At 45.8% G+C, this 13477-nt stretch overlaps 2 long non-coding RNA genes across 2 annotated transcripts; both read right to left on the bottom strand.

The window, feature by feature from the left end:
* Nucleotides 1-6307: 6307 nt before the first annotated feature.
* On the bottom strand, nucleotides 6308-7965 carry LOC146757578 (uncharacterized). Its single transcript, XR_014936118.1, has 4 exons — nucleotides 7878-7965; nucleotides 7662-7768; nucleotides 6475-6547; nucleotides 6308-6347 (listed from the first exon to the last, which is right to left on the bottom strand). It is a non-coding gene; the product is annotated as an uncharacterized LOC146757578 (long non-coding RNA).
* Nucleotides 7966-10007: 2042 nt separating this feature from the next.
* On the bottom strand, nucleotides 10008-10996 carry LOC146757577 (uncharacterized). The gene is made up of 2 exons (XR_014936126.1): nucleotides 10911-10996; nucleotides 10008-10274 (listed from the first exon to the last, which is right to left on the bottom strand). It is a non-coding gene; the product is annotated as an uncharacterized LOC146757577 (long non-coding RNA).
* Nucleotides 10997-13477: the final 2481 nt, after the last annotated feature.

The raw sequence follows: 13477 nt of genomic DNA, 5'->3' as shown, positions 1-13477 counted from the left end.
ACTTATCTAGTACCCTTTGGCATGATGCTTTATTTTCCTCAGCTGATCATCTAGATTGTGCCTGTTGATTGTGCAACAACAGCCTGTTGGTCTCGATTACCTGTGAGAGGCTCTAACTTTGGCCAGGAAAAATCATTTGAGGACAAGTAATTCTCTTGGAATCAGTAAGGCAGTCTTCCCATTCTTTCTTACCAGCACCCATCCTACATGTTAATAAAGGATTCTGGAAATCAGTTTGAAGATCAAGAAACAATTCAGTTCAAGCATATGCAATCACAGGATTTGTACGTCACCTGCAAAAGTCATTTTATTCTATCCACAATCTCATCCTACATGCAGTTCCTTAGAGGGTTCCTTAGGCACACCAATCCCATGCTCCTATTACAGACCCTTGCATAAGACAGGTGATATACCTACAAGATTATCTACAGCTTAGACTATGAAAACAGGGACTCTAGCTAGAGAAAATTATCTACCTGTGCTTCTGAGCAATCTGTTAACCACTCTCATACAGTTCAGGCCAATCCAAACAAGATGCAATGACATGTCAGCCACAGAAACAGCTTGATTTTAGGGTGTTTGTTTGGACAAGCCCCTGTTGCATACGGTGGTCAAACATGCATTACTTGGGGGCACATTGTATTTGATTTAACACATCCTCTTACCTGTGGCTTTGCACAGAGTCCAAAGTCTATCAGCTTCAAATTGTCAATCAGCAGATTTTCCCGGTGGATGAGAAAGCAGTCAGGAATGATTTCCACCCAAGTGCCCAAGGAAACATCTTTTCTCTTCTTTTATTTCCTGCTGTAGACAGTGGTTCCCAGTCTACTCAAAGCTCGCTCGCTCTCGCTGTCTCAGAGATCTTCACTGACTGCTGGCAAGTTCCCATCTTCCAATATCCCAGGTGGGAAATACTAGCTTGTATCTGTTGGAAAGGACCTGGGGACTAGGAGGACAAGTGGTGAGAGACCACAGGCTGAATGCAAGCCAGCAGTGTGCTCTGACAGAAAAGAAGTACAACAAGATCATCAGCTGCATTAAAAAGCAGCACAACCAGACCAGGACAAGTCATTCCTGCTTCAACACTCACTGGACCACATCTACAATACTGTATCTGGTTTTTGGCCAGGAAGGATAACAACCTGAAACAAACTCTGAAGCAAGTTCTATGGATGACCTCCAGCCTGTGCAGGGGGCTGAAGCTCCCACTCAGAGAAGAGAAGCTGGGGAGAATGATCTTTGTGACAGAAAATCCATTGGATGGGGCCAGAGGAATGCATCTCACCCCATACCCTCTGTACAGCCACCATTTGTTTAAAGGATCACTCTTCCTTGAGGCACAAAACTAGAGCAGGTTACACAACAGACTGACACCACAAGGGCTTCTCTCGAGATACAAACTGCAGCAAAGAGCATCACAAAAATGTGAAACCAACACTCAGATCAGATCTGTGTCTCTGCTCCGCTCATTAGGAGCATCATGTTTTACTCCCCTTTCAGAGGAAGATACTTCTTCAAGGATAACAAAATCCAGCTCAGCTACAGAACACAGTACCACATAGCAATAAATATCTAACATTTCCTGTAGGGAAAGAATCCTAAGCACAAGTTATTGTCTGAGTTTCAGCTGGGACTGAATTATCTTCTTCAGTGTCTGATATAATACTACGTTTTCATTCTAGAGAAACAATGGAGATAGCGCAGTGATGCTTACAGTTGCTGCCAGGCAGCGTTGTACAGAGCCACAGTCAATCTCAGCTGAGAGCCCAAGGAAGTGAGAAGGAACAGAACTAGGACAGCTGACTTAAACTGGCCAAAGGATATTCCATACTATATGACATATTGTGGAAGGAGTTTTGAAGGGGGTATAACTTCATGTAAATCTCTTCCACTACTAGGAGGCTAACTGGACACTGATTGGTAGGTGGTGAGCAATTGCTTTTGCATTCATCGTAACTATTATCCTTTTCTCTATCTCAGTACATAATTCTATCTCAACCCATGAGTTCTACTTTGTGTTACTTCTCCCCCCTTCAGTTCTCTCCTGCAATCCACTGGAATGGAGTGGAGTACTGTAACTCTCTCTGCCAACAGAAAAATAAAAACACATTCATTATTATTTATGGAAGACTGACTGCAGTTCAGGCTCACTGGTTTGAGGTCTCTGGGCATAACCCTGACTGTGAACAGAAGCAATTGCTGAAACAGTCTGTCAAAAAAAGACTGGAGCTTCCTCTTCCAAAAGGCGGTCCTTAGAAACAATGCAATCAAACAGCTTCCCTGTAAGATAAGGTTATCTGAAAATGCATTTAGAGAGTATCAGAGAAAGATAAGTAAGAAAGACAGCACAGAAAGCAGAAACTATTTCTTACCTCTATGACTATAAATATTTCTTTGATGTCTCTCTTACGTGATCCAATGGGCAAACATGTTGATGACTTCAGTTCTTCATGGCATCAATTTCTGTTTTAGCATGAGGCAAGTCATCCTTAAGAGACCATAAAAGCAAGTGATGAAATCGCTAACTACTGTGACATACCAGGTACCACATCTGACTGCTGTGGAACAGAACAAGCACATATGGGACAGTACACAATTCAACATCAACTCAGCAATGACTGACATCACTCCCATAGAAATTCTGAAACAGAGCTGTGAAAAATGAAAAGTAAAACATTCAGCATTTTCATTGGCATTTTGGTAAAGTTGCTGTAATAATGTAACAATAATGTAATGTAATGTAATGATGTAATAACTTCCTCCATTTTAAAGCCAGAGAATACTGCCCTCTGAACAACCAGCAACAAGATTTGTGGTGCTCTGTTAAACTTTTTCCAGCTCTACAGCATCTTTCAAAAGGCAATGGGACCAGTAGGCTGCATTCGTATGTACCATCCCACCTGCCCCCGTGTTCTTGAGAACTCCACAACTCCAACAGAAGATATTCTCATATTTAAATGCCTTTTGGCTTACCCCTACAGTAACTTTCTCCATGATTTTTAGTGCAACTTTTTCACCAGACAGAAGATGCCGCCCGAGTTTTACCTTGGCAAAACCACCTACAAATCAAAACACAGATGCTTAAAGTTGAGTGTGAATTCTTCTCTAATATAATATTACAATTTCCAACTGGTTTAAAAAACGAATTTCAAATTTATACAAATGAAACCTGACTTAGAGAACTGACAAGAGCTGTTAATCTATTCTCAGATTAATTCTAGAGTGGTGAGACAGACTGTTAGGCGTGCTGTTTCTGTACAAAGATGACACTTACCCGTTCCAACTGTTTCATGGAATTCCTAGTACTTGAGAATTTCCTCGTAGTCACTGACAGACATCCTGAATGTGCAAGAACTGAAGATCCTCCAAGCACGTGCAATGAGGAAGTGCCAGCAGTGTTCACATCCTACTTAGGACATATTCTTAGAGGCAGAAGGGACACTCGTGGCAGATCCAGCAATGCTCATCTTCTCACCAACGTGCATCCCCCTCTCACCCAGCAACAACAAAACACAGTGCATGAAGCTGGCTTCACTTAGGTTAACAATATGGAACATCCCTCAGGGCTTTGTGCCACAGAGCAGTAGCAGGGCTGGACTACAGCTTGAGGAAGCAGTGGAAGCCTTTCCCTGTATGGTTACAGTGTCCCTGCACGCACCCCACAGCCAGAGCGTTGCAAGCTGAGCTGTCTTGCTGTTTCTTGTACTCATCCCAATCTCTGCGAATGAAAACTCAGAATTCAGTCAAGGCGTTGATTGAGCACGAGCGTGCCTTTATTCAATAGGAAAAAGGAGGGGGTGTGAGGTCTGGAGGAAAGATGGGACTCATTCTCTGTTGTCTGACGAGAGTGTCTCAGAAGTCGTGCTGTTGCCCGGAGCCTGGGACTCTTGGCCTGATTCTACCTCCCCCTCCAAGATGTTTGGCTTCTCCTCTGTAATGCTGACCTGAGCCTGCATGGTTGTGCTGCTGTCGGGGCACTCGTGCTGTGCTTGGGCTGGGCTGTCCTCGAAAGGCACTCGGTTCAGGCTGGTGCCTGAGGAGTCTGGCAGGCTCAGGTCAGCAGCTTCAACAGGTATGGGATGAACGAGAGCTTCAACGATGATGGCATTCTTCTCTTTATAACTGATGTTATACGGAAGGCTTTCATCTGAACTGCAGCATCCTGTGCTTAGTAACAGTTCTTCATTGATGGAATCACAGGATGCTGCATCGTAACATGCCTGGCGTCCTGGAGATATACAAGGGCTCGGGTCACCTAGGAAGGAGTAGACGCACAGCAGTTAGTGTCAAAGTTTCACAAGATGAATCTTGAAACAGGTTCTTGACATTTGGCTATGCAGTGATGGTGGGCAGAAGCAAATAGGCTTCTAGCAACAGTGTCACTGTCTTGAAAGTGATCCTCGTGCAGGTCCAGCTCTTGTGTTGACAAGAGACTCATTTGGGAAAGACAGGGGTCAACTGAAGATGTCAGGCACAGGCTTGAATGCCAGAAGGATGTACAAGCCCACTGAAAGCATGAATTCTACCTGTGTTGCTGACAAGCAGTGTTTTGAAAGCTGGATTTGCATGCTTACCTGCCAGGACCAAGACTTCAGCTTCAGAGGGCTCCCTGGCACTGCTCTGCAGTTGGCGTTTGGCCACAGGGGATGGTTTGCCCAGGCAGAAGCAGGAACGCCAACTGCAAGCTGCTGACTCTGCCCTCTTACTGGGAGAACTCATTCTGCAGAGAAAACAGAGCATGCTGTCAGTCGTGGTGCAGGGTGAGGGAAGAGCTGCACCGAACCCTTGCCAATAGTTGCCTGTTCCTGGCAATGCCTGGTTTCTGCTGAAACACAGCTTAGAAAAGCGCTCTGTTTCAAACAGCAGAGGATGCTTCCATTCCTACAGCTCAGCCCTCAAGTCCTGTTGGCTAAATACCTCTCAACGATGTCAAGCAGGGACATGGATCCCGAGAATGTTGGAGGCTCAGGCTGCTTCGCTCTCCTGGGGCAGGCCTTCAACAGGGAACGAAGGCAGGAGATGAACTTGCCCCGTTTCTTTGGCTCTGCGCAACAAAAGAAAAAAACAAGTTCATTTCAGCCCTGGCTCGGTTGGACGAGGCCGAGTGCAACACATTCAACAGAACACGTAACAACAGAAAGCATGTTCCCAACAAAGACACGCAAGAACGGATTTTCCCCATCCCTGGAGGTGCCCAAGGAGCTTAATGCAGTTCTCTTTCTAAGCTTGCTCAACTCGGGCATTAATGAACCCCCTGAAAGCCACGTTCAGACCCCATTTTACTAACCCGCATTGTCAAATGTAAAATACGCACCTGGCTTTGGCAACGAATGTAGGATGGACTCGGGCAGTTTTCCCCTGATGAGTTCCACGCACTCACCAGGGAAAAAACCAACCTGTAATAAGAACAAAAAGACAGGTGGGCATTAGCCCAAGCCCAGAGCCAAAGGGAAGGTCCTCTGACACCGACACAGGGCAACTGTTTGCATCCAGAAGCCATCCTGTGCAGGCAGAGCAGCTCCAACCGGAGATTCCCGACTCTACTGAAGCTGTGCTCTCTAGTCAAAAATGTGTGCCTACCTCAAAGCCACGCTTGCCTCTCCACCAGGGGCTCATCTCCTTTGGTGGCATATCAACAATGCACACGATGTCTCCAACCTGCAAAAGATTGAAACATCAATCCCAGCTTCAGCACAGCTAAAACAAAAGCCTTCTTCTACGACACAAAATATGAGAGTATTCCCGAGGCGTTCACACTCTATACTAATTCTGTGCACAACAACAAGGAACGCCTGGAACTGCTTACCTCCAGAGAGAGCTCATCCGGCCCCTGGGCGACGTGGCTCCTAATAACATGGGCTGCCGCAATCGCTGGTACGTTTAAAGATGACATAGCACGCACCAGCTGCGGCTCCCGCATGTTATCAGCCTGCAAAACAGAGCACAGGCCGTGGTCAGGAGATGAGGACAAACCAGGAGGATTTCAAGGTGAGGAGCACATCTGCAAAGAAAGCTGCAGCAAATGCGCTCCGTCCTTATCAGGAGCACTTCAGAAGGAGCTGCACGTCTCATCACAGTTATTTCCCTTTCTGGCGTGCATTGCCAGGCCATGCAAAGATGCATCTCTCTCTACCCAGACTAATCAGCAATGGCACTGGCACAGACAAGTGGCCAGGCCCTTTTTGGCCCATTCTTTCCTGCAGGAGAGTACACCTGCAGCTCCTTCTAATGGCTCAACACAGGGAAAAAAGACCGGCCAGAGCTTCATACTGTACCTCCGTCGCCGCCAACTCAGGCTCACGGCTGATCCCACTGCACGCAGCACCCATCACAGCAAGTGTGAACAGCTGGAACAGAGCAGAAACACACTTCTGTTTTCTCTATTCACACAGCACAGTATGGACAGACTTCTTCAGAGCTACCCGCGCATACCCTGCGGCAAAACCATGCGGGGGGACAAAACATGGCACGTACCTGGCAGTGAGATCACCTCAAGCTATCTGCAGCAGTTCCTTGTCGCTTTGCTTGGATGAAATGAGAGCAAAAGCTGCACCGAGGCAGTGGGCGGAGGGTGAGGAGAGGAGAGAGAAAGAGCAGGTCAGTGAACAGGGCTAAGACATCCATGGAATAACACACACAGCACAACTGTCCCATCCACTTGCTGCAAGACACGCTGAGTCTCAGGCTACGTGATGCCTGTCCGCCCAGCAACTTTACAATGCTTCCACTACTGAGCAAAGACAATGGAAGAAGCACGGGACAGGTGCCAACTTTACTGATACCCCCTTTGGAACGTGTGTACCGGGGAAAATTACGTCTGATGGTCAAGAGTAAGCAATACGGTGATGTGAGCTCCGACAGCCAGCAGTTCTCAACACCTCACTGCCCACCCATCCATCCCACGTCAGCTCAGCTTACCTACAAGCTGCTGCACACGACGGTGAGAAGAAAAAGCACTAAAGATACTAACTAAAGCCACTAACTAAAGGCACTAACTAACTAACGGCACTAACTAACTAAAGGCACTAACTAACTAACGGAACTAACTAACTAACGGCACTAACTAACAACAGTAACTAACTAACAACAGTAACTAACTAACAACGCTAACTAACAACACTAACTAACTAACAAAACTAACTAACTAACAAAACTAACTAACTAACGGCACAAAAGGCACAAGAACAACAAGACAACCAACCACTCCGACCACTAGCTCACCCACACAGGAACACAGAACGCACCGCTCCTCCCCTCATTCCAGCCGCTTATGACATCACCAACGGCCAACAGCCTGGTCCACCATGACCCCCCACAAGGCGGGGAGCCAAGACCACGTGGTCACATCTGATTCCAACACGGCACCACAACATTCCAGGACTCAGTGTGGGCTTGGAATTCTATCCTGGTGTGGCAGCGCAATGGGAGGTGTTAGGGCACAGCTGAAGAGCTGACAGACAACGGACGTTTCCAAAGGAGGGTGCCAGATTAACTCTCAGCATTCTCTTGCGGGGCTCTTAGGAATGCTTCAAACCCATTTTCACTGCCTAGCTCATTTCTAGAAAGTCCAGTTGAGAAATGCTCACTTTGTCTGGGGAACGTCTCTATGCATCATGAATGAAAAATAAAATAAAATGGGCACGCGACCCTATGAAACTTACCTCTCTGCTCTTGCTGTCAGCCAGACACCTCAGATGAGCATGACGTGTCCCTGCTCCTGAATGAAGATTCACCCAAGTCTGTGTTCCTCTCTGCTCCATCTCTGGGTCTAAAAGAAACACAGACAGAGATGATTACAAGATCCTTTGTGCAGACGAAAGACAAGGGTGCACACGAATTCTGTTTAGCAAGAAATACTACATTCCCAATGGTAGTACTTGAATCCTCCTTTGGGGCTGGAGCTCAACAGGTCAACACATCAGAAATAACACAAAGTGCATCTGGAAGACGTGTCTCAAAGCCCAGAAAATCCAACACGGGAGGGGGCTGGACAGTGGACCACAAGTGTCCATTTCCATTGCAGCTCCCTGTAGAGAACAGCACCAATCAGCAGGCGTGAATCAATTCATTCACAAGCTGCACAATGACTCTGTTCTTTACATGATAAAGAAACACACAGAGATTCCTGACCAAAAAGTTGGGAGTTAATAACGACCAAAGAGGTTCCTGTTCCTACGCCTCATCCTCTCACCCCAACTCCTGGGTGATGCCCACAGGCTTCAAGTCAGCTCTCAAATCCATTGAACTCCAGTCACAGAACTCCATCAAGAAGGATGTCACACATGTGACACTTACATACATTTTGCATCAGAAACAGTGACGCCAGCAGGAGCAGAGAGGTGACTGTCCCCCTGTACTCAGCACTGGTGAGGCCACAACTCGAATTCTGTGTCCAGTTTGTGGCCCCTCACTGAGAAAAAGACACTGAGGCATTGGAACGTGTTCAAAGAAGGGCAACAAAGCTGGTGAGGGGTCTGGAGCACAAAGGGGCCATATGAGGAGAGGCTGCAGGAGATGGGAATGTCCAGCCTGGAGAAGAGGTGGCTCAGGGGAAACCTCATTGCTCTCTATAACTTCCTGAAGGGAGGTTGCAGTGAGCTGGGGGTCGGCCTCTTCTCTCGTGTCATTACTGATAGAACTAGAGGGAATGTTTTCAAGCTGCGGCAGGAGAGGTTCAGGCTGAACATTAGGAAATATTACTTCTCAGAAAGGGTGGCCAGGCACTGGAATGGACTGCCCAGGGAGGTGGTGGAGTCACCCACCCTGGGGGTGTTCAAGGAACGTCTGCAGAAATCCCTGCTGAAATCCTGACCTCTGCCACAGGTGGCTGAGTGACACAAAAGCTGTGTCCTTGGTTCCCGGCCTTACCATCACATGCTGTTCATCTTGCTCTGCAGCTCCTGTTCTGAATAGTCTTCTTATATTCCCATGTGATGTACCCTGAAATACATCATTTAGTGAGTCTGAACAAAACATAAGACATTAATTGGAACTGTGAAGAAATGTTTTTTGCACTTTACTTGGAGGATGTTACATGCTATACCTTCTTTTCTCAATTGTAACACATGATTTTTTATAAAAAGAAACATAGCAAGTCAGCTCTTCAGTGTGCATATTGATGAAACTTGGTGAAATACAACTTTAGAAAAAGGTAATTTGAAAATTTAAATATTCTTATCAGAATCTCTGCTATTAGTTACCGTTCCCATGTTCTGATTTGATGATGATTCTCTCAGAGCTGTTTTGTCACTCGCCACCTCAAATGCACTTCAAGTGCTTTAGGAGCATCACTGGAATTTTGAATAAACTCGATATATTTTAGGAAAGCTGCTACAGATGCACGACTGCAGTACTTTGGAAAAATATAATCTTGATTGAACGCTGAACAGTGTTATTTAATTATAATCCAGGTAATTAAATTAATTAAACCAAGGGAATCACCTCCCAGTCAGTCAGCTCCCACCAGGGAACTCGCTTCCCTGCCAAGCAGATGCAACCAACACAAGCTGCTACATCACTCTAGGGCCCCACTGAGTCTTCCCAAGGGGTCTCCAAAGGCTTCCCTGTTGACTTCTGGGAACCTGGGAACACTCACATGGAAACCAGTGCCCCCTAATGTGCCCCAGAGGTTTCTCAGGGCCCTGCAATTAGCTCTACAGACATCCAGACATGCCCCAGAGCAAGTATGTGTGCTGTAGGGAGCCCAAGAGACATTCCAGAGTATGCTAGTACTCCTCAGTGCGCTCAAGGGTTCTTCACCTGTCTCTAAATATGCCATACTTGACTTTGTTTTCTCTTCTGGAGCTTAGTTCTCAGCTTTGCTTTCTCATGCCATTTATCATTCAGTTTAGAGATTATTTTAACTAAAATATTTTAATCCACCATATTTTCTGAAAACTAAGAATTGATCCCGCTCAATGAAACAGAAGAGAAAAACATCACCCACAGGCTGCAGATATTTACCTCGATTTCTCTACATGCCTTCCCCAGTGTGCTTTTCAACTCACCTTGCACAGTGACCCTGGCTTTTGTTTCAGAGTCCTCTGTCTCACAGGTGTACTCCCCGCTGTCCTTGGCAGTAGAGTCATGGATGATCAGAATGGCCCCAGTTCCCTCCTGCTGCAAGTCGTACTTCTGGCTTTTTCTGATTGCTTTGCCATCCTTGTACCACCTGATGTTCACATCTGGTTTCGACAGCTCACCGCTCAGGCTGATGTCCTGCCCTGCTGCTGCTGTCTTATCCTCCAGCTGTTTTGTTACCTCAGTAGGTTTTTCTGAAAGAAAACATGCTTTTTGAGTAACATACACTTAGGGTAGGATGCCTCTCTCAAAATACACGCATCTACATGCTGGAGATAAGTTAGAGAGGCACTTGCAACAGACGCCATCCTACAGCCAGCAGTAATCTGTAAAGTACAGACAATAGAATTCCAGGCACCATTAATTCTCTATTAAATCTACCCCATTGAGGATGATGAACCATGTCTGAAAACTGCCTCTTCCTTCTCTCCACTGATCACACTGGGAGCCTCAGATGATGCTCTCAGATGCACATGTTCTAGATAGGAATTTGTTGTACAGCTAGATGATGTGAAGGCCATCCCTTCAGCTTATACTTAGAGGATATTTGCTCCCACAGTTCCCTCAACAGATCATTCCTGATTTACTGTTAATGGAACAAGCTGTAGTGAGATGCCCATTTCCAACACTACCCCAGTGCTTTGGGTAGTTCTCACATTTGTGTCAAATGGTTCCTCCTTTTACTTATTTTTAAGAGAAATTCTCAGTGCTTCAAGGTTCAAGTAGAAGGTTGCTATTCACTTTAACCATATTATGAGTTAGCTCTCATGACAATCTTATCAGAAGACAGTTGAAGGAATCAGACCCCAGAATCTCTCCCATCTCATTACCTTTCACAGACAGAGAGGCTTTGGAGGTTAGACCACGGGCAATAAAAACGACTTCCCCAGAGTCAGTAGGAGTCACACTTTTGATAAGGAGAGTCTCTTACCAACCCACGTTAGAAGCTTTAAATCGCCCACCACTTTCCACTCTGCTTCCATTCAGTGTCCACTTGAACTCATCAATGCTTTCATGGGACAGAATGCATTCAAAAGTGCAATCTTCTACCTCCTGGATTTCAGTGTTTTTCAGCCGTTTGCTAATGCCAATATTCAGCTCTGGAAGATAAGAGATAGGTTAGTATGAGGTTTAGATGGAGAAAAGGCATTCGTGACCAATGTGAGTAGCAGTACTGGTGTTTGAACTCAGGATTTGCAGAACATGGCTGCGTTCCTCACTGATGTATTCTCTAAGACATTCTCCTCTCAGAATTACCAGAAAGCTATAAAAAAAAAGAGACGTGAATCTTTTGGCTTTGCTCTGGAAGAACTACAAGGAGAGCAGCTCAGTCCATGGAGCACAATGAAGATTCAATGAGCTACAGAGGGAAAAACCTAACAGAGAGGACAACTCTAGGATGCTGCGTGAGAAAAAGGGTTTTGCCTACGACAAGACATTAAATGTTTCTATTAGCTAATTTGTTACCATCCTACCCCTACTGGTGTTCAAACCATTTCTCCATTTTAGGGATGTTTAGAAAGGAAACATTTCCAGGACATTCTTGACGTTTTTTGTGATTTTCATGGCAAAAGGAGATACATTTACTTCAAAAGCAATGGGAATTTTCCAGACATCACTGCGCTAAATTGCAGAAATACAGTTCTATTGTAGAAACTATTAAGGCTCGTGGGGGAATAGGTGTAAGACATAGTGACCACACTGAATGTGCTTTTAGCACTCCTTCACTTTCCACAGTACTTACCCTGAACGCCGACATTTGACTTGGCAACATCAGTGCCAATATCACAGGTATAGAAACCTGCATCTGGCTTCTCGAGGTCATGGAGAAGGAGACATAGGGTCTTCCCAGACTGTACCAGCTCATACTTGTTGCCAGAAGTGAGCACATCACCGTCCTTTTTCCTCACTGGTTTGACCTTCTCTTTAGAGACTTCACATTCCAATTTAATCACACCCCGCTCCTCACCAAAAACATCATCCAAGGACTTCATGAAGACAGCAGGCTTCTCTGCAATTAAACAGGCAAAACAGAACAACGTGATACAGAAGTTGAGACATTTCCAGTTGCTTTCAGCTTTTTAAGGAGAGATCAATAAATCTTTACCAGTACTGACAAAACCAATATAGAACCTAAAGCGGTTTCATGTGTGTTGACTGAATGCGCTTTAAGGAATTCTGAACTAATCAGTAGGAGAATACAGGGAACAGGAGGGACAGCCTGCATTGCTCTGGGTGGGACTGATATCATATGAAGTTATTGGGATGCAGCTCTTCTAAAGCTGGAGAGCTGGCATTGCCCTCACATGGAGCAGAGCTCATACAGCAGGCCACAGGATTAAGAGGATAAGCTGATCTCTCCCTGCAGTCATAAATCCTTGGAGACAACAGCATTGACACTGCATGGCACTGAAGCAGTAAAAACATTGCTCCTGTAACTCTTCTTATGTTAAGTAAAATGATGATAAAAAGCAATGGAATGCTTTGGCAGGACACCAAAACCATCCTCCTTCGTTGATATCTGCTGCAATGGAACCTTCCACTGGAAGAAAGCCCCTGATAACTTGTCACCCCAGAGAGGTGAGCTTTAGAAGCAGGATTGCTTCACAATAGAATGAACTGGAGCTCCTTAGCATCTCTTACATCCAGGAGGGTTGTGACCAGACCCACCTCTCACCTTCAGGCGCGCGCTTTCTGACACCTTGTCTGACTTCACTGTCACTGTGCCAGCATCTTCAGGCTTAACCTGACTCATTGTCAGTGTGCAGCAACTGCCAACGTTCTTGATGTCATTGTAATTGTTGGTGTAAAGGAGGTTGCCATTCAGGAACCATTCCACGTCCTCGTCATCATGGGACAGCTCGCAGGAGAAGACAGCAGAGCTCTCTTCTTCAGTTTCCACATCATGCAGGTGCTTCGTCACTTCTACATTGCAGGCTGTGGGGAAACAAGGTGAACTGTTACAAAAATAAGAACCTTAAGAAGAGAAATCTGAGGTGAAATAGGACATGGAAGAGGCCACCCTCCATGCTCATACCTTCAGCTGTCAGCGTGGCCTAAGTCTCTGCAATTTCTGCCTTACACTTGTACACACCAGCATCATCGGGCTTCAGCTTCAGAATCTTGAGCTCTGCTGAATGCTTATCCCTCTTGATCTTGTACTTCTCAGAGGGCTCGATGGGTGTGTGGCCCTTAAACCATTTCACAACCTTTGGAGAAGGCCTGAAGTCACAGGACAGGATGACAGAATGACGTTCCAAAGCTGTCTTGTCCTCCAACTTCCTGGTGATTTGTAAATGGTAATCTGCAAAACAGGGGTGGAAGAGAAGAAAGGATGAGGACAATTGGAAGAAGAGGAAAGTCTCTTGCGTCTATTCCATTCCAATTAATTCCATGT

The sequence above is a fragment of the Coturnix japonica genome, chromosome 20 (assembly GCF_054131305.1).
Source record: "Coturnix japonica strain WE chromosome 20, WE-NBRP24, whole genome shotgun sequence".
In the NCBI taxonomy this organism is placed as follows: domain Eukaryota; kingdom Metazoa; phylum Chordata; class Aves; order Galliformes; family Phasianidae; genus Coturnix; species Coturnix japonica.
Note: the sequence above shows the minus strand (reverse complement) of the source record. Positions and strands in the feature narration are given on the sequence as shown.